Below are 21,505 nucleotides of genomic sequence, written 5' to 3'. Positions count from 1 at the left end.
AATTCAATAGAAAAAAAATCCAATTTAAAAATGGGCAGAATATCTGAATAGACATTTTTCCATAGAAGACATGAAGATGGCCAACAGTCACGTGAAAAGATGCTCAAAATCATTAATCATCAGAGAAATGCAAACCTAACCACAATGGGGTATTACCTCACAACTGTTAGTATAGCTGTTATCAAAAAGATAAGAAACAAGTGTTCGTGAGGATGTGGAGAAAAGGGAAATCCTGTATGCTGTTGGTGGGAATGTAAACTGTTGGTGGTGTAGCCACTATGGGAAACAGTAGGGAGGTTCCTAAAATCTAAAAATAGAACTATCATATGATCCAGCAATTCCACTTCTGATATTTACCCAAAGAAAAAGAAAACACTAACTCAAAAAGATATCTGCACTCCCATGTTTACTCCAGGATTATTTACAACAGCCAAGACACAGAAACTACCTAAGTGTCCATCAATGAGTGAATGGATAAAGAAACTGGAGTATAAATACATGATGGAGTACTATTTGGCCATGAAAAAGAATGAAATCTTGCCATTTGTAACAACACAGATGGATCTTGAGGGCAATAAGTTGAAAAAAAATGGAGAGAAATAAACAAATATGTCCATCTATATGTACATAAGGTATGAATTTAACTAAATACATATATGTTATACACATATAGCTTTGAATATTTTGAGTGTATTATATAATACATATAATATATAATACACATACACACACACAAAATTCTAAAGTCTTTAGTCCTGGTAGTGAGCGCAATTCCCAGCCAGGTACGTGGGAGAGTTCAGCCTCTGGCACTCCGGCAGAGGGAAAGGCAGCAATGAAGTAAAGAAGGAGCAGCAAGCACAGGGATTGGGTAGGATGAAACCCAGATGAGGATGGCATCCTGGAAGGCCAGAGGAAGCAGGGAATGTGTGGCAGATGACAGAACACTGCTGGGGCACGTGGCTCCCCTCTGCTCTCTACCAGAGGCTCAAAGTGGGAAGCCCAGGAGACTTGGGTGGAGAGTCAGATGGGCTGACTGGTCACCTGTGACTCAGGGCTGTAGCCTCATATCTCCCTAGCACACAGATTTGTACACTGCCAGTGTTCCATCCTGCAGAGTAATGCAGCAAAGAGCTCTTCTTCCCTGCGCCAATTACCATGGGAGCGAGGGTGGCATATCTTGCCAAGCTAGTGCAACACAGCATTCAGGCCAGGTGGCCCTCAGATAGCCAGACATTCACTGTGAGTGACTGGGAAGAGGCAAGGACTGGGAAGAATCTCCCAGAGGAGTTCAAATACAGGAAGCATTGGTCATTGGTCATATTGCTGGCAAAATCCAGACTAGCCTGCAGCCTGACCCACCTCCCCACACCCTTGCCGTTCTTCTTTGTTGTCAAGAGAAAAAAAATCAAGTCACATACTTTTACATTCACAAACAAGAAGACAATACCATCCTAATGATGTTTGCAAGAAAATGAAAACAATCTTTCTGTCAGATTAGCACTGCTGTCTTGGTCACTTTCTGTTTCCTTAGACACTAGGTCAACTTTGAAAATGATTCATAAACATTCACCTGTATTTTTCAAAGATGAAATGGAAGGGCAGGGATTGGAATGTTGCATTTTATTTTCCACTCTCTGGATAAAGCGAGGTTATGAAGCCACTTATTTTTTTCTCTTGGTCTCATTTCCATCCACCTATAAGACAAATGATATCACGTTTGACTATCTTCTTCGTACAAAACACATTATGCATTTTTAAAGAACAGTGTGATTCAGTCAGTTTTACTCACTGACAAAAATCCTTCTTTTGGGAATGTCACAGATGGGTGTTGTTCAGACTTTTCTACCTCTACCACCCTCAATTTAAATAATGATTAACTTTATGAAACTACTGAAGACAATGAATTATAAGGTTTTTGTTCACATTTTTCTGCACAAGAGTACACATTTACCGGAGAAAACCCCATTTTACTATAAGCAGAAGTCAATATTGCCAACAACATCAAAGAGCAGTAAGGTCAATAGGAAGTGTCCATTAAATCCCTTCCAATTTTGGAACGCATCTTTGTGCCAGGGGATCAGCAGATGGGTGAAAGTCTTTGTGGATAAATGAGGTACCAATTTTCTAGAATAATCCCAGAGGAACAAAAGAATGACAGAATAGTTTTACATATAAAGACAAGAGGCCTGACTGCTGTTGCATTTGCTAAATAACCCCTCAGTCATTCAGAAGAAAGCATGAGTTTTCTCCAAAGAATACTAACAGCTCCTACTCCCCAATAGTGCAAGCAAATCAAAGCCACTGGCCGTTCCCCCCTCCCTCCTATCACCCTGTTCACAGTCTTGGCTCACTCTCAGGACTGCTCTCGGTCCTCTAGGCAGTCTCCTCTGTTTTCGCCCCGCAGTGTGTCTGGCCATCCTGTTAGTGCTGCCAATGCAATGCTCTTTAAGTGCCCTCCATCAGCACCCAGGCTCCTCTTGCTCCCACATCCCTTCACTCCTGTTAACTATCTGATCAGTCTTCATTTATTTATTGCACATATTCCCAGCATAAATTATTTTCACAGATGCATATAAGTGTGTGACTGGCCAAGGCCACAGCATGTGTGGGAATCCAGTTCTCCCTTCCTCTGCTTCTGCCTGTCAGACATCGTCTCCTCTAGTTAGCACCTGCAGCAAGGTCACAGCCTCAACTTGTGACAGTACCATGATATCCAAGGCAACCAATGGCAAGGTCCTAAACATAGAATTATTTCAATGCAAGACAAAGCATAACACAAAGCTGAGGAACAGGCAAACAAAGCGCATGCTTTAACATATGTCTTCATTAATATTAAATTGAGTTACTTTCTGGATGGCAAAGAGTTGTTTCACAAATTATACAAAGAAGGAGCACTGTAAATTAAGAAATTGTATGGCCATGTCATAATGCCTGATAAAATGTATTAAAAGTATACTGAAGAGAAAAAAATTAACAGAGAAAAGAATTCTTAAGTTGTTTTTCTCAAACACTTAAGACATCAGTTCTGAGTCTGAATCACTAAACTAGAGGCAGAAACTATTAATATTATTCATTATTTTGAGTTTACATGGAGTTAACTACAGTTCAAATAATGTTTTCTTTAGTCATACATTAAAACACAACTTTAATCATACTTTATGACTGAACTATGAAATAAACTGCAACTTCATTTTTGTAATAAGTCAAAAACTTTGTGACTCCCCGCCTACCAACACCTAGGGTAACCTAGGGAGTGCTACAGACCTCCTTAGTTTTCACCAGTTTCACCAGAGTCTCCTCAGATATCCATGAAATCAAAACAAAAGCAGTATGTTCACCATACAAACACCTCTTCAAGACAACATCCCTAGCCATACACCTCCAACCAGGTTGCTATCCTTAAAAACTTTGGTCTTAGTCCCTTGTCTAAGATGTAGAAGTCAAGATGATATTAAATGTACAAGGATTTTATTAGTGAAAATGCTTGTGCAAAGAGAAATACAGATGAAGCCAGGCAAGGCTAAGAGAGCTGATGCACCCACTTTCTTATGGATGGAGGCAACCCAGACTTCCTTAATTTATAAGTAAAGGTTCAGCAAAACCATCTGGGAGTTCTTGAGTCAAGGTCGACTGACAAAGGAGTTTGTGTTTCCTGGAACAGCATGCCTTATTGTCTTCAACCGGCTTGGTCACAGTTGGGGAGCAGCCTCTGGGAAGCAAGATCCACAATTGACTCGGACTGTAGGAGTGGGGGCCTTGGGACAACTGTTCCACAGTGTAGGAAGGTCCACAGGGTGCATTCCCAGGGCTTAACACACCACTACTACACAGAAATTCAAGTTTGTACCTATAAAATAAATCTTGAGCCTCAAATTTTCACTGATCACCACCTAACCTACCTGCAAACAATTTCTAGTATTTTGTTTCAGATACCTTTTTAGTAATTTAAGTATCATTTTCATCTGCCTATGAGCCCCACAGGTGGCCAAAATGCTTTCCCTCATGTTATTTCCTCATTCTAATACTTTCTTCATCTCAAATCCTCTTTTCAAGATCCTACCCACTTTATAAGGTCCATATGAAATGTCAATCAACCACTAAGACTGTCCTCAAAATTCTTGCTCCCACCCCATCTGCTCAACCTCCACCCAAGTTGACAGGTTCTCTCTCCTATCTAGGAACCTTCACGGGTTTTCACCGACTTAGACATGAGCAGTTAGAACGTTAAACACTGTCCATCACTTTAGTTGTTATAAATTTTATCACCATCACAAACCCCTGGAAGGACTGCCCATATTTCAAATTTGTATTCCTGTAATATTATACAAAAAATAAATTGAATAAACAAATGAATTTATTAGTGAAAGACCAATTCTGGCCTGGTGTATATCTTGAACAATCCAGGTTTAAAAGTAAAGCTAAAAGACCTTCGTTATATCTTGAGTTCTATGCTTGTGCTGATTTTTTAAAATTTTATAAGATAAACAGAAACTATTAAACCCAAGGGTAGCTCAGTGGTATAGAATCCGCCTGCCAATGCAGGAGACATGGGTTCAGTCCTTGGGTCAGGAAGATTCCCTGGAGAAGGAAATGGTAACCCACGCCAGTACTCTTGCCTGGGAAATTTCATGGACAAAGGAGCCTGGTGGGCTACAGTCCACAGGATTGTAAAAGAGTCAGATACAACTTAGCCACTAAATAAAAACAACAATATTGATCCTAACATTTGAGGCTAAAAATCCCATAGACCTGGGAAAGGACAGCTGCAGTCATAGAGAAATATACAGTAAAATAAGCTGACATAGGAAGTTGACCCAATAAATGACTATTTTGTGAGAGGTTTAAATATAGAATCCTGTTAAATTAATTAAACAAGGCCATTAGATAGAGGTGGCGCTAATGCCCTACAGGCCCACCTAAGTAAACTGAAATCTAAGTTTGTAAATGCCTCAAGGTTACAAGATCAAAATGCTAAGTATGACCAATCAGAAACAGCCAACTAGGCTTGAAGTTACAGCCAATCAATAATTTCCTTACTTTGCTTTAATTTCTATGTCTTTCCCCAGGCTCCTGTCAGTGGAATGTCCCTAACCACTTCTGACATGGCCCTGCCCGATTCAAACTGATTTTTGCTCAGAGAAATTCTACGAACTTTTAATACGCCTCAGTTTACCTTTTAACAACTCTGGTGTCAGCACAGGGGACCAAAGCAGCCCCGAGAGCCCCCAGGAGCGGTGAGCAAACAGGCACCCGTGAAGTCGCCTGACGGGCAGCCCGCTCGCCGCCTCCTGAGCTGACGGCCGAGTCCCTCTCAGAGCCTGGACCTTCACACTCTGAGCGTTTCTCTTCTCAGACTGGGTCCAGAAACTGCTCAGAATCAGATTGGATCCGACTTAGAAACCGAACGGAGTCCAGGGACAAACTGTGTCCACCTTCAAAACTGGGCCAGGACAGACCAGGTCCGACTTAGAAACCGAACCAAGTCTGATGGGGAACTGGGTCCGGCAAAGAACCGGGTCCGAATTAGAAACTGGACCGGGGCCAGGGCCAAACTGGTTCCAACTTAAAAACCGAAATGGGTCTGGGGACGGACTGAGTCCCACTTATTAAAAGAAACCGGAAACCTGGTCCAGGACGGACTGTTTTTGTTTTAATGTTTTCAATTGTGGTTAAAAGTCACATAATATAAAACATACTATGTTAACCGTATTTAACTGTGCAGTTCAGAGGCACTAGGTATATTCACATTGTCGTGCAACTCACCATCAGGACGGACTGGGTTTGACCTAGAAACCGGACTGGGTCTGGTATGAGGCCTCAGGTCGATAAAATGTTGTCTTGAAATCAACCTTACTGGACTTCCCTTCTGGCCCAGGGGTTAAGGTTTCCAGCTTCCAATGCAGGGGGGGGCCAGGGTTTGATCCCTGGTGGGGAAACGAAGATCCCGCGCATGCCTGGTGGCACAGCCAAAATATTTTAAATAAATACAAATTTTTAAAAATGAATTGAAAGAGACACATGTACTCCAGTGTTCATTGCAGCACTGTTTATAATAGCCAGGACATGGAAGCAACCTAGATGTCCATCTGTAGATGAATGGATAAGAAAGCTTTGGTACATATACACAATGTAGTATTACTCAGCCATCAAAAAGAATGCATTTGAATCATTTTTAATGAGGTGGATGAAATTGGAGCCTATTATACAGAGTGAAGTAAGCCAGAAAGAAAAACATCAATACAGTATACTAACGCATATATATGGAATTTAGAAAGATGGTAACCTTAACCCTGTATACGAGACTGCAAAAGAGACATAGGTGTATAGAACAGTCTTGGGGACTCTGTGGGAGAGGGTGAAGGTGGGATGATTGGGGAGAACGGCATTGTAGCATGTATATTATCATATGTGACCAGTCCAGGTTCGACGCATGATAGAGGATGCTTGGGGCTGGTGCACGGGGATGACCTGGAGGGAGGATATGGGGAAGAGGGAGGTGGGAGGGGGGTTCAAGAAAGGGAACACATGTACACCCAGGGCGGATTCGTGTCAATGTATGGCAAAACCAACCAATATATTAATGTAAGGTAATTTGCCTCCAATAAAATAAATTGTAAAAAATGATGTTAATTTTAGCAAACATAATCTTGAGTTACAGTGGCCGCAGTGGAGAACTTTTAACCACCTGAGATGACCTTATCCAGTTACGAGGTGCCCTAGAGAAAAGGGTCTCAGCCACGCACTCACTATGAAGGGTCAAGAGAGAGTTACTTTTCCTCCTCTACGGTTTCCAGTGACCAGGATGAGACCCACTGAAACAACCCACTTGCTCTGAATCGTGCAGACGGCATTATGGGAAAACTGGCAGAAGCCTGGCAAAGGGTAACAGTTCTTAGCAAGGTCAGCTCTCCTGATCTGTGGAGCATGAGCAAGAGAGGAAGGGGACATTTCACATTGTCCTTTCCTTTCTAAATTCACACGGGCAGGAAAACACATTGGCTATCGATCCTTTCCTTCCCAGGAATAGCTACTGCCTTCTTGTTTGTCTCATTTTGTGCCCTGAGAACTTAACTTGGCAACTGTCACGTTGGGGACCTTAAACATATAGCCAAACAGATTGAGATGATCCAGATGTACAAGTTGGATCATCAAAAAAGCAAAAGAGTTACAGAAAAAAACATCTGCTTTATTGACTATGCCAAAGCCTTAGACTGTGTGGATCACAACAAACTGTGGAAAGTTCTTAAAGAGATGGGAATAACAGACCACCTGACCTGCCTCCTGAGAAACCTGTATGCATGTCAAAAAGCAACAGTTAGAACTGGACGTGGAACAACAGATTGGTTCCAAACAGGGAAAGGAGTACATCAAGGCTGTATTTTGTCACCCTGCTTATTTAATTTATATGCAGAGTACATCTTGAGAAATGCTGGGCTGGATGAAGCACAAGCTGGAATCAAGATTTCCGGGAGAAATATCAATAACCTCAGATATGCAGATGACACCACCGTTATGGTAGAAAGCAAAAAAGAGCTCAAGAGCCTCTTGATGAAAGTGAAAGAGGAGAGTGAAATAGTTGGCTTAAAACTCAACATTTAAAAAACTAAGATCATGGTATCTGGTCCCATCACTTCATAGGAAATAGATGGGGAAACAATGGAAACAGTGACAGACTTTATTTTGGGGGGGGGGTCCAAAATCACTGCAGATGGTGATTGCAGTCATGAAATTAAAAGGTGCTTACTCCTTGGAAGAAAAGTTATGACCAACCTAGACAGCATATTAAAAAGCAGAGAAATTACTTTGCCAACAAAGGTCCATCTAGCCAAAGCTATGGTTTTTCCAGTAGTCATGTATGGATGTGAGAGTTGGACTATAAAGAAAGCCAAGCCCCAAAGAATTGATGCTTTTGAACTGTGGTGCTGGAGAAGACTCTTGAGAGTCCCTTGGACTGCAAGGAGATCCAGTCAGTCCATCCTAAAGGATATCAGTCCTGAATATTCATTGGCAGGACTGATGATGAAGCTCCAATATTTCGGCCACCTAATGTGAAGAACTGACTCATTTGAAAAGACCCTGATGCTGGGAAAGATTGAAGGTGGGAGGAGAAGGGGACAACAGAAGATGAGATGGTTGGATGGCATCACCGACTTAATGGACATGAGTTTGAGTAAACTCCAGGAGTTGGTGATGGACAGGGAGGCCTGGCATGCTGCAGTCCATGGGGTCGCAAAGAATTGGACATGATTGTGTGACTGAACTAAACTGAATCTAAACAGAATTAATAACAACTAAATTAAAGAAACAGAAGTAACATAAATGTTTGTAAATGCACTTTTCAACAACAATCATGCTTTATGGTATGTCTACTTAAAAATAGCTTTCACAACCACTATGGAAAACAGCACGGGGATTCCATAAAAAAGTGAAAGCAGAGTCACCAAAACACCAGCAATTCCACTCCTGGGCACGTAGCTGAAGAAAGCTCTAATGAGAAAAGATACATGCACTCCAATGTTCATAGCAGCATTATTTACAATAGCCAAGACCTGTATGTCCACTGACAGATGAATGGCTAAGGAAAATGAGGTACATTTATACAGTGAAATATCACTCAGTCATAAAAAATGAAATAATGCCAATTGTAGCAACATGGATGGACCTAGAGAGGATCATATTCAATGAAGTAAGTCAGGTAGATAGACAAATGTCATATGATATCACTTACACGTGGAATCTAAAACATGATACAAATGAAAAGTGAAAGTGAAAGTTGCTCAGTCTTGTCCAACTCTTTACGACCCCAAGTACTATACAGTCCATGGAATTCTCCAGGCCAGAATACTGGAGTGGGTAGCCTTACCCTTCTCCAGTGGATCTTTCCAACCCAGGGATCGAACCCAAGTCTCCCACATTGCAGATGACTTCTTTACCACCTGAGCCACAAAGGAAGCCCAAGAATACTGGAGTGGGTAGCCTATCCCTCCAGATTCACTGGAAGATCCAGTGGATCTTCCCAACCCAGGAATCGAGCCAGGGTCTCCTGTACTGCAGGCAGATTCTTTACCAACTGACCTATGAGGGAAGCCCTGATACAAATGAACTTATTTACAAAACAGAAATAGACTCACAGAGATAGAAGACAATCTTATGGTTACCAAAGGGTAACACCAGAAACTAACACAACATTGTAAACCAACTATACTTCAATAAAAACAGTTTCAAAAATATTTTTGGTAACTTAAAACCCTAAAGTTACCTGAGATAAGTTCAGTTTAGTTCAGTTCAGTCGCTCAGTCATGTCTGACTCTCCGCGACCCCATGAATCCCAGCACGCCAGGCCTCCCCGTCCATCACCAACTCCCGGAGTTCACTCAAACTCATGTCCACAGAGTCGGTGATGCCATCCAGCCATCTCATTCTCTGTCGCCCCCGTCTCCTCCCGCCCCCAACCGTTCCCAGCATCAGAGTCTTTTCCAGTGAGTCAACTCGTCGCATGAGGTGGCCAAAGTATTGTAGTTTCAGCTTTAGCATCAGTCCTTCTAATGAACACCCAGGATTGATCTCCTTTAGAATGGACTGGTTGGATCTCCTGAGATAAGTTAAATGATGGCTATTAATTGAACATCTAGATCATTTCCAAATAAGATAAAATACTGAAACATTAATTAATGAATATAAGTTTATTCACTTTTGATTTTCTTTTGCAGAGAAAGAAAAATATTTGGTTCTACTAGTAAATATGTTTTGTATGCAAAATTGCTAAAAAGAATATACTTCTAGAAACTGTGAAAGGTATTTATAAGTTTGCCAATCCACAGAATGGTAGTATAACAGATATGCCACACTGCTTACTTCTTAGTTTTCACTAGGGATAAAGGATTCTAAGAGTCAAGAATTTTAATAAATATATGTAATTAAAACTACTTAGAAATAATAAAGGTGAGAAGAAACAACTGTACCTGTAAACTGAACTGAATCCTGAATTCTTTTAGTTTCCTCAAATATCTGCTACAACTCTCCAAACTAGTGTTTCCAGTTTTCTCCCACTCTTCTGATTTGGAATCACTGAGAACAACGATGACCCTTGAACCTCCTTGGAAGGGACGATACCGAGTCTTTCTCACTACTCAAATGGCAGCCAAACTTCAGGGAACTGATCCTGGATACACATCCCCCACTTAAAACGGGCTCTTCCAGACCCTTGGAACTGCACACCAGATGGAGATATAAAATTGACTAGGGAGGTTCCTCCCCAGAAGCAGATGGCATCTTGAGGGAGACAGCTCTCCCGAGATCATGGATCAAAATCATCATCCCCAATATGAAATCTTTACTCCTTTGCCTTCCTGCTACTTTCATTTTCTCTCTGTTAACCCTGGGAAAACAATGCCCCTTAACTCTGAGCACTATTGATGCATCTGGGGCTAAGGCCATAGTGACAAAACAAGTCCCAAGACTATCTCGCTAAGGTGGTTTAGACACTATAATTGCTATAGATTACTTGTTGGCTGAATAAGGAGGACTATCTGCCATAGTAAATATCTCCTGCTGTACTTGGATCAACATCTTTGGTATTAGAGCAAATGCAATAAATTAATCAAGCCACCTGGCTAAAACTGGTTGATACTCCTATGGGTGCATTCTTTGATTTATTTGATACCAATTGGTTTGATTCATGGAGGCCCTGGTTAAAAAATATACTTCAGGCTCTTGGTATTATCCCCCTATAGTCAGCACTGTAGAGCCCCTGATGTGCTGTGTTCTCTCAAAGTTCTCAAATGTGTGTTCACAGCCATCAGCAGTGTATCAGGTGGTCTCACTGCACTTAGAGAGACAAAAACAAGATAATCATCAAAAATAATTCTCCCACAGATCAGACATCATAACCGATGAGTCTCACAGTGAGACAAGAGCAATTTAAGTCTGTTGGTGCCTGAAAGTGGCTCTAATACCAAATTTTAAGTCAATGTCTCCCGCATGAGAGGATGACCAAAAGAGGGGAATAGTTTCATTAAAAAGAAAACATTATTAGAACTGAGGTGGCTCGAATGCCTTGGTAGCCTAGTTAAGCAAACAAAATCTAAGCTTGTAAATTCTTCAAGGTTACGAAATCAAAATGCTATGGACTACCAATCACAAACAGCCAGCTAGGCTTTAACTAATAGTCAATCAATACTTTCTTTACTTTGCTTTCCCCCTTTTCTCTATAAAAGTCTCCCCCAGAGTTCCTGTTAGTGGAGTTCTCCTAATCACTTCCAGTTTGGGGCTTCCCTCTTCCAACTGACTTTTTGCTCAAAAAAACTCAAAATGTTTAATATGTCTCAATTTATCATTCAACAATCTTAATAATAATAATCCCTCTTCATCTATCTATCTCCTTTTTCTTGACTTCTTTTTCAAATATCACTTATCTCAGCTATTGGGCTTCCCTTGTGGCTCAGCTAGTAAAGAAGCTGCCTGCAATGCAGGAGACCTGGGTTTGATCCCTGGGTTGGGAAAATCCCCTGGAGAAGGGAAAGGCTACCCACTCCAGTATTCTGGCTGGAGAATTCATGGACTGTATAGTCCATGGGGTCGCAAAGAGTCAGACACAACTGAATGACTTTCACTTTCATTCTCTCAGATATCATAGTCAAACTCCTATTTGAACTTGTGACTCTTGTTTCCTTTGTACCAAACACAGCTGACCTTTGAACAATGTGGGGGTTAGGGGGACTGCACAGTTGAAAATCCAAGTATGACTTTATAGTTGGCCCTCTGTATCCATAGTTCTTTATCTGCAGAATCAAACAACTGCAGATTGTGTAGCACTGTAGTACATATTTATTGAAAAGAAATCTGGTATAAGTGGATCCACACGGTTCAAACTTGTGTTGTTCAACAGTCAATTGTATATCCATAATTAATACAAGGAAATAAAATCATTAAATGCTTTTAAGTTGCTTAAGAGTCCCATAGCAGAGATTGAACTGTGACTGGAGTCCCTCAGACAGCAAGGAGATCAAATAAGTCAATCTTAAAAGAAATCAACCCTGAATACTCATTGGAAGGACTGATGCTGAAGCTGAAGCTCCAATATTTTGGTTACCTGACACAAACAGCCGAGTCATTTGAAAAGACCCTGATGCTGGGAAAAATTGAGGGCAGAAGGAGAAGAGAGCATCACAGGATGAGATGGTTGGATGGCATCACCGACACAATGGACATGAACTTGGGCAAACTCTAGGAGATGATGGGGGACAGCAAGGCCTAGCGTGCTGCATTTCATGGGGTCGTGAAGAGTTGGACACAACTGAGCAACTGAACAACAGAATGTTGTAAAGTTTTCAGTAAAAAACAACCAGCAGTAAAAGATGATTAATCAATCTTCATATCTGAGAATAACCAGGAATTTGAGCTTTATGGATGCCCCTAAAACTCATCTCATCTTACCTGCAGCAATGAAGGAACCATCAGTTCCTAAGTTGGTGCAGGAAGAATCCAACTGACTTATGAAATTGTTATCTCCTTCATGAGTTCATTTGTAATCAGGTTTCAAGAACCTTGTAAGATGCTTCCAAGGCAGAAACATTTCTCCAAGACAATTTGTCTCTTTTAAATATCATTAAAGCATGATTGGCAAGGAGCCCTTAAGGATCAGACATCCAGAGGGAGAAGAATATATTACTAATAGCTAGTCAGGTACGGAGAAGGCAATGGCAAGCCACTCCAGTACTATTGCCTAGAAAATCCCATGGATGGAGGAGCCTGGTAGGCTGCAGTCCGTGGGGTCGCTAAGGGTCAGACACGACTGAGCGACTTCACTTTTCACTTTCACACATTAGAGGAGGAAATGGCAACCCACTCCAGTGTTCTTGCCTGGAGAATCCCAGGGACGGGGGAGCCTGGTGGGCTTCCATCTATGGGGTCACACAGAGTCGGACACGGCTGAAGTGACTTAGCAGCAGCAGTCAGGTACCAACTGGCTCAAAGTTGCCAACTCTCTTTCCTGGGAAAACCAAGGATACCTAAGCAAAGGGAACTTTGATGATAATCAGGAGACATTCTCTGGCCTCAATAAGCTGCTTGGCAGGAGATGAATCAGGATTGCAAATGCCACCTGGGTCATGGTATGGCTTCAATCACACAGTCCAGATACATCCTGGAAGAAGCTGAACTTCAGGCCAAGATTTCATAGAAAATTCTCCAGCAAGAAGTTCTCCTTAGACCCAATCTCCAAAACATGATTAACCCAAGAGATAGTAACCATGTGTAATAAGTTTTCTTAAAATTGACAACCAAGAACCACAGCAATAGAGTCCCTTGGACTGCAAGGAGATCCAAACAGTTCATCCTAAAGGAGTTCAGTCCTGGGTGTTCATTGGAAGGACTGATGTTGAAGTTGAAACTCCAATACTTTAGCCACCTGATGCAAAGAGCTGACTCATTGGAAAAGACCCTGATGCTGGGAAAGATTGAGGGCAGGAGGAGACAGGGATGACAGAGGATGAGATGGCTGGATGGCATCACTGACCTGATGGACATGAGTTTGAGTAACTCCGGGAGTTGGTGATGGACAGGGAAGCCTGACATGCTGCAGTTCATGGGGTCGCAAAGAGTCGGACACGACTGAGTGACTGAACTGAACGTCTAAAAGATAAAACAATAAACTGAGAAACTCTTCTTTCCAAAATATATGTCCATTGTTGTAGATTGCCAGTGTTCTGGCAAATGTGTTCTTACTTTCATATTGTCCTGAGAAATGTCTCTGTTGCATTTAATTGATAATTTCACTCATCTAAGTCAACAATGAAAGTGGAAGAAAAGTGAAAGTCAAGTCACTCAGTCGTGTCCAACTCTTTGTGACTCCGTGGACTGTAGCCCACCAGGCTCCTCCATCCATGAGATTCTCCAGGCAAGAATACTGGAGTAGGTTGCCATTTCTTTCTCCAGGGGATCTTCCCGACCCAGGGATCGAACCCAGGTCTCCCGCATTGCGGGCAGACGCTGTAACCTCTGAGCCACCAGGCAAGCCCAAGTCAACAATTACTGAGTATTATTATTATTAAGTCAACAACAATACTCAGTAATTTGCAAGGCAAAAGTTGTTGCTATTTAGTTGCTAAGTTGTGTCCGATTCTTATGCCACCCCATGGATTGCAGCACGCCAGTCTTCCCTGTCCTTCACCATCTCCCAGAGTTGGCTCAAATTCATGTCCACTGAGTTGATGATGCCATCATCATCTCATTTTCTGTCATCTCCTTCTCCTCCTGCTCTCAGTCTCTCCCGGCATGAAGTGTCCACTCCATCTCAAGATTCTGTCTCAAAGGATCATTCCAAGTTCAAAAAAGCAGGAGTGAATATATTTTGTAAAACTTGTTCATGTGAAAGGCTTTTTAACACTGCAGGAAAAACATCAAAACACACTGCGTAATGCTGTACTTTTCTGCTTTATGCTTCCTCTTTTTAGCTATTATCAACTTCATATTGCAGACAATAAAAATTGATGGCCTGGATAATTTTGTCTTTGTCTGCAAGTGTATTTCTTCCCATATGCCATAAATGAATACTACTTTAATTAAATAAATGTCAAATAGTTCAGTTCAAGCATAGGAATGGCTTTAATAAGTCTCTATTATGTACACAAGTGTTGAAGAACATGGTGAAGAAACAAATAATATTTTCACATCTTCAACTTTATTAGAACCAGGGTAAGAAAAATAAATTATTTTGACAGCTACATTTTTAAGGATTTCTGCAAGTATATTTGTTTTCTTAATAATCTATATTATAAATATGCATCATTTTGTTAAAGTTATCCTAAGATAGGAAGAAGGCTCATTTACACAGCAGTATTATAAACTGATTCAAAGTACATTTCACAGAATATTTCTTTTCAGAATCAACTTATTTTCTTCTACAAGAGTCTTCATAGTAAGAATTCTTTTAAAGTACATATGGAACATTATACAGGAGAAACTACAGACAGGGCCAACATACCATCCCCCCAAATTTGAAAAGGTTGAGATCATACAAAATGTGTTCTCACCATAGGCTCTGAAAAAGTACTGAAGTGTAACCCACTTTACTGATGAAGTCTGGTGCCTCCTCCTCCTGACACATAAGTAATTCCCAAACAGAAAGTGTGATTGTGGGGTCCAGAAGGCACAAAATGGCTGAATGGGAATATCCCAAGCCCCAGCTCACCCATCATCCATTTTTCTGCCCAATGGGCTGGACTCTTATTTTCAGCTAACACCCAGTAAAGAAACAGATTTGCCACCAAAACTAGGACTGTCTCCTTAGGCATCCGAGACAAAGATGTTTCACTAACTTCCTTGTGATAAAGAATTATAAGTTGGTAACAAAATCTCACTGTATATCTGTTAGAGGGGGTTTCTGGTATATACTTATACCTAAGTCGCTGTGGGTACACTGCATGTAATTCACATTCCACGTGGTCAGTTTCAGTTCAGTTCAGCCACTCAGTCGTGTCCGACTCTTTGTGACCCCAAGGACTGCAACACACCAGGCTTCCCTGGCCATCACTAACTCCCGGAGCTTACTCAAACTCATGCCCATTGATTCGGTGATGCCATTCAACTGTCTCATCCTCCGTCACACCCTTCCCCTCCCACCTTCAATCTTGCCCAGCATCAGGGTCGTTTCCAAGGAGTCACTTCTTCACATGGGGTGGCCAAAGTATTGGAGTTTCAGCTTAAGCATCAGTCCTTCCAATGAATATTCAGGACTTATTTCCTTTAGGATGGACTGGTTGGATCCCTTGCAGTTGAAGTGACTCTCAAAAGTCTCCTCCAACACCACAGTTCAAAAGCATCAATTCTTCGGCACTGTGCTTTCTTTATGGTCCAACTCCCACATCCATACATGGCTACTGGAAAAACCATAGCTTTGGCTAGATGGACCTTTGTCAGAAAAGTAATGTCTCTGCTTTTTAATATGCTATCTAGGTTGGTCATAGCTTTTCTTCCAAGGAGCAAGTGTCTTTTAATTTCATGGCTACAGTCACCATCTGTAGTGATTTTGGAGCCCAGGAAAATAAAGTCTGTCACTGTTTCCATTGTTTCCCCATCTATTTGCCATGAAGTGATGGGACCAGATGCCATGATCTTAGTTTTCTGAATGCTGAGTTTTAAGCCAACTTCCTCACTCTCTTTAACCTTCATCAAAAGGCTCTTTAGTTCTTCACTTTCTGCCCTAAGGATGGTGTCATTTGCATATCTGAAGTTACTGATATTTTTCCCAGCAATCTTGATTCCAGCTTGTGCTTCATCCAGCCCAACATTTCTCATGATGTACTCTACATACAAGTTAAATAAGCAGGGTGACAAAACACAGCCTTGATGTAATCCTTTCCCTATTTGGAACCAGTCTGTTGTTCCATGTCCAGTTCTAACTGTTGCTTCCTGACCTGCATACAGGTTTCTCAGGAAGCAGGTCAGGTGGTCTGGTATTCCCATCTCTTTCAGAATTTTCCACAGTTTGTTGTGATCCACACAGTCTAAGGCTTTGGCATAGTCAATAAAGCAGTAGTAGATGTTTTTCTGTAACTATTTTGCTTTTTTGATGATCCAACGGATGTTGGCAAATTTGATCTCTGGTTCCACTGCCTTTTCTAAATCCAGCTTGAACATCTGAAGTTCTTGGTTCATGTACTGTTGAAGCCTGTCTTGGAGAATTTTGAGCATTATTTTGTTAGCATGTGAGATGAGGGCAATTGTGCGGTAGTTTGAACATTCTTTGGCCTCGCCTTTCTTTGGGATTGGAATGAAAACTGACCTTTTCCAGTCCTGCGGCCACTGCTGAGTTTTCCAAATTTTCTGGCATATTGAGTGCAGCATTTTCACAGCATTATAATTTAGGATTTGAAATAGGTCAACTGGAATTCCATCACCTCCACTAGCTTTGTTCACAGTGATCACTGCTTCCTAAGGTCCACTTGACTTCTCATTCCTAGATGTCTGGCTCTAAATGAATGATCACACCATCATGGTTATCTGGGTCATGAAGATCTTTTTTGTATAGTTCTTGTGTGTATTCTTGCCACCTCTTCTTAATCTCTTCTGCTTCTGTTAGGGCCATACCATTTCTGTCCTTTATTGTGCCCCTCTTTGCATGAAAAGTTCCCTTGGAATCTCTAATTTTCTTGAAGAGATCTCTAGTCTTTCCCATTCTATTGTTTCCCTCTATTTCTTTGCACTGATCACTGAGGAAGGCTTTCTTGTCTCTCCTTGCTATTCTTTAGAACTCTGCATTCAAATGGGTATATCTTTCCTTGTCTACAAGATGGCTATAAGATGGCAGAGTACAAGGACATGCACTCATCTTCTCCTGCAAGAACTCCTAAATTATAGTTCAGTTCAGTTCAGTCGCTCAGTCGTGTCCGACTCTCCGCAACCCCATGAATCACAGCACGCCAGGCCTCCCTGTCCATCACCAACTCCCGGAGTTCACTCAAACTCATGTCCACAGAATCGGTGATGCCATCCAGCCATCTCATTCTCCGTCGTCCCCTTCTCCTCCCGCCCCCAACCTTTCCCAGCATCAGAGTCTTTTCCAGTGAGTCAACTCGTCGCATGAGGTGGCCAAAGTATTGCAGTTTCAGCTTTAGCATCAGTCCCTCCAATGAACATCCAGGATTGATCTCCTCTAGAATGGACTGGTTGGATCTCCTCGCAGTATAAGGGACTCTCAAGAGTCTTCTCCAACACCACAGTTCAAAAGCATCGATTCTTCGGCGGTCAGCCTTCTTCACAGTCCAACTCTCACATCCATACATGACCACGGGAAAAACCATTGCCTTGACTAGACGGACCTTGGTTGGCAAAGTAATGTCTCTGCTTTTTAATATACTATCAAGGTTGGTCATAACTTTCCTTCCAAGGAGCAAGCGTCTTTTAATTTCATGGCTGCAATCAGCATCTGCAGTGATTTTGGAGCCCAAAAAAACAAAGTCTGACACTGTTTCCACTGTTTTTCCATCTATTTCCCATGAAGTGATGGGACCAGATGCCATGATCTTTGTTTTCTGAATGTTGAGCTTCAAGCCAACCTTTTCACTCTCCTCTTTCACTTTCATCAAGAGGCTTTTGAGTTCCTCTTCACTTTCTGCCATAAGGGTAGTGTCATCTGCATATCTGAGATTATTGATATTTCTCCCAGCAATCTTGATTCCAGCTTGTGCTTCTTCCAGCCCAGCGTTCCTCATGATGTACTCTGCATATAAGTTAAATAAGCAAGGTGACAATATACAACCTTGACGTACACCTTTTCCTATTTGGAACCAGTCTGTTGTTCCATGTCCAGTTAACTCACTGCTGAACAACCATCAACAGGAGAATGTTGGATCCCAGCAAAAAAAGATACCCCACGTCCAAGGGCAAAGGAGAAGCTCCCGCAAGACGGTAGGTGGGGCAAAATAGCGATTAGAATCAAACCTCATACCCACCAGAGATGCTTGGAGGGCTCAAATAAACCTTGTGTGCACCACAACCTAGAGACCCCACAGAGACTGGGACAGAACTGTGTTCAGTGTCTCCTGCAGAGGGATGGGTCAGCAGTGGCCTGCCGCAGGGGCAGGGGCTCTGGGTTCAGCAAGCCTGGGTATGGAATATGCCCTCTTGTAGGAAGTCACCATTAACCCCACCATAGAGCCACCAGAACTTACACAGGACTGGGGAAACAGACTATTGGAGGGTACAAACAGAACCTTGTGCGCACCAGGACCCAGAAGAAATGAGCAGTGATGCCACAAGAGACTGACCCAGACTTGCCCGTGAGTGCCCAGGTGTCTCTGGCAGAGGCTGGGTCAGTGGTGGCCTGTTGCAGGGTCGGGGGCACTGAGCACAGCAATGTGTACACAGGACCTTTTGAAGGAGGTCTCCTCACTGGAAAAGGCTCTGATGCTGGGAGGGATTGGGGGCAGGAGGAGATGGGGACAACAGAGAATGAGATGGCTGGATGGCATCACCGACTCGATGGACATGAGTTTGAGTGAACTCCAGGAGTTGGTGATGGACAGGGAGGCCTGGTGTGCTGTGATTCATGGGGTCGCAAAGAGTCGGACATGACTGAGCGACTGAACTGAACTGAACTGAAACTCCACCATAGTTTGGCCCCAGGTCAAACAACAGGGAGGGAACACAACCTCACCCATCAACAGAAAATTGGATTAAAGATTTACTGAGCATGGTCCCACCCATCAGAACAAGACCCAGTTTCCACCTCAGTCAGTCTGTCCCATCAGGAAGCTTCCATAAGCCTCTTATGCTTTTCCATCAGAGGGCAGACAGAATGCAAAGCACAATCACAGAAAACTAACCAAACTGATCATATGGACTACAGCCTTGTCTAACTCAATGAAACTATGAGCCATGCCATGTAGGGCCACCCAAGACAGATGGGTCATGGTGGAGAGTTCTGACAAAACATGGTCCACTGGAGAATGGAATGGAAAACCACTTCAATATTCTTGCCTTGAGAACCCCATGAATAGTATGAAAAGGCAAAATGATAGGACACTGAAAGATGAACTCCCCAGGTCAGTAAGTGCCCAATATGCTACTGGAGATCAGTAGAGAAATAACTCCAGAAAGAATGATGAGATGAAGCCAAACCAAATACAACACCCAGTTGTGGATGTGACTGGTGATAGAAGCAAGGTCCGGTGCTGTAAAGAGCAATATTGCATAGGAACCTGGAATGTTAGGTCCATGAATCAAGGCAAAATGGAAGTGGTCAAACAGGAGACGGCAAGAGTGAACATCGATATTTTAGGAATCAGTGAACTAAAATGGACTGGAATGGCTGAATTTAACTCGGATGACCATTATATCTACTACTGTGGGCAAGAATCCCTTAGAAGAAATGGAGTAGCCCTAATAGTCAACAAAAGAGCCCGAAATGCAGTACTTGGGTGCAGTCTCAAAAACAACAAAATGATCTCTGCTTGTTTCCAAGGCAAACCATTCAATATCACAGTAATCCAAGTTTATGCCCCTACCGGTAATGCTGAAGAAGCTGAAGTTGAATGGTTCTATGAAGACCTACAAGACCTTCTAGAACTAACACCCAAAAAAGATGTCCTCTTCATTATAGGGGATTGGAATGCAAAAGTAGGAAGTCAAGAAACACCCGGAGTAACAGGCAAATTTGACCTTGGACTACAAAACAAAGCAGGGCAAAGGCTAATAAAGTTTTTTAGAGAGAACGCACTGGTCATAGCAAACACCTTCTTCCAATAACACAAGAGAAGAATCTACACATGGACATCACCAGAAGGTCAACACTGAAATCAGACTGATTATATTCTTTGCAGCCAAAGATGGAGAAGCTTTATACAGTCAGCAAAAAGAAGACCAGGAGCTGACTGTGGCTCAGATCATGAACTCCTTATTGCCAAATTCAGACTTAAATTGAAGAAAGTAAGGAAAACCACTAGACCATTCAGGTATGACCTAAATCAAATCCCTTACAATTATACAGTAGGAGTGACAAATAGATTTAAGGGATTAGATCTGATAGAGTGCCTGAAGAACTATGGACAGAGGTTTGTGACATTATACAGGAGGCAACGATCAAGACCATCCCCAAGAAAAAGCAATGCAAAAAGGCAAAATGGTTGTCTGAGGAGGCCTTTCAAATAGCTGAGAAGAGAAGAAAAGTGAAAGGTAAAGGAGAAAAGGAAAGATTTACCCAAGTTGTCAGTTTACGCATTTTCAAAAATTTCTACTGCTGTCATACCCAAGCTGCTGCTGCTGCTGCTAAGTCGCTTCAGTTGTGTCCGACTCTGTGTGACCCCATAGACAGCAGGCAAGAGGCTCCGCCATCCCTGGGATTCTCCAGGCAAGAACACTGGAGTGGGTTGCCATTTCCTTCTCCAATGCATGAAAGTGAAAAGTGAAAGTGAAGTCGCTCAGTCGTGTCCGACTCATCACGACACCATGGACTGCAGCCTACCAGGCTCCTCTGTCCATGGGATTTTCCAGGCAAGAGTACTGGAGTGGGTTGCCATTGCCTTCTCTGATACCCAAGCTAAAGCCAAGTATTTCCCCAAAGCCTATGTTAGCAAAATCCATGTGTGTTAGTCGCTCAGTCGTGTCTGACTCTTTGGGACTCTTTGGGCTATAGCCCATCAGGCTCCTCTGTCCATGGGATTCTCCAGGCAAGAATACTGGAGTGGGTAGAGATTCCCTTCTCCAGGGAATCTTCTCAACCCAGGGATTGAACTCAGGTTGCCTGCATTGCAGACATATTCTTTACTGCCTGAGCCACCAGGGAAGCCCAGCAAAATCTATAAGAAGAGTTTAAAAATTAACAATTAATTTCTTAGCTCTTTACATTGAGAATACATAGAATAATCTTGTAACTCAATAATAAAAAGACAAACCATTTTTTAAAAGACTTAAATAGATACTTCACCAAAAATGATACACAGATAAATAATAAGCATAAAAAAGGATGTATATCATTAGTCATTCAGAGAAAGGAGAACCCTTATAT

The sequence above is a fragment of the Moschus berezovskii genome, chromosome X (assembly GCF_049115385.1).
Source record: "Moschus berezovskii isolate FMDL1 chromosome X, NW_MosBer_1.0, whole genome shotgun sequence".
NCBI lineage: Eukaryota > Metazoa > Chordata > Mammalia > Artiodactyla > Moschidae > Moschus > Moschus berezovskii.
This window is presented reverse-complemented; position numbering follows the sequence as displayed.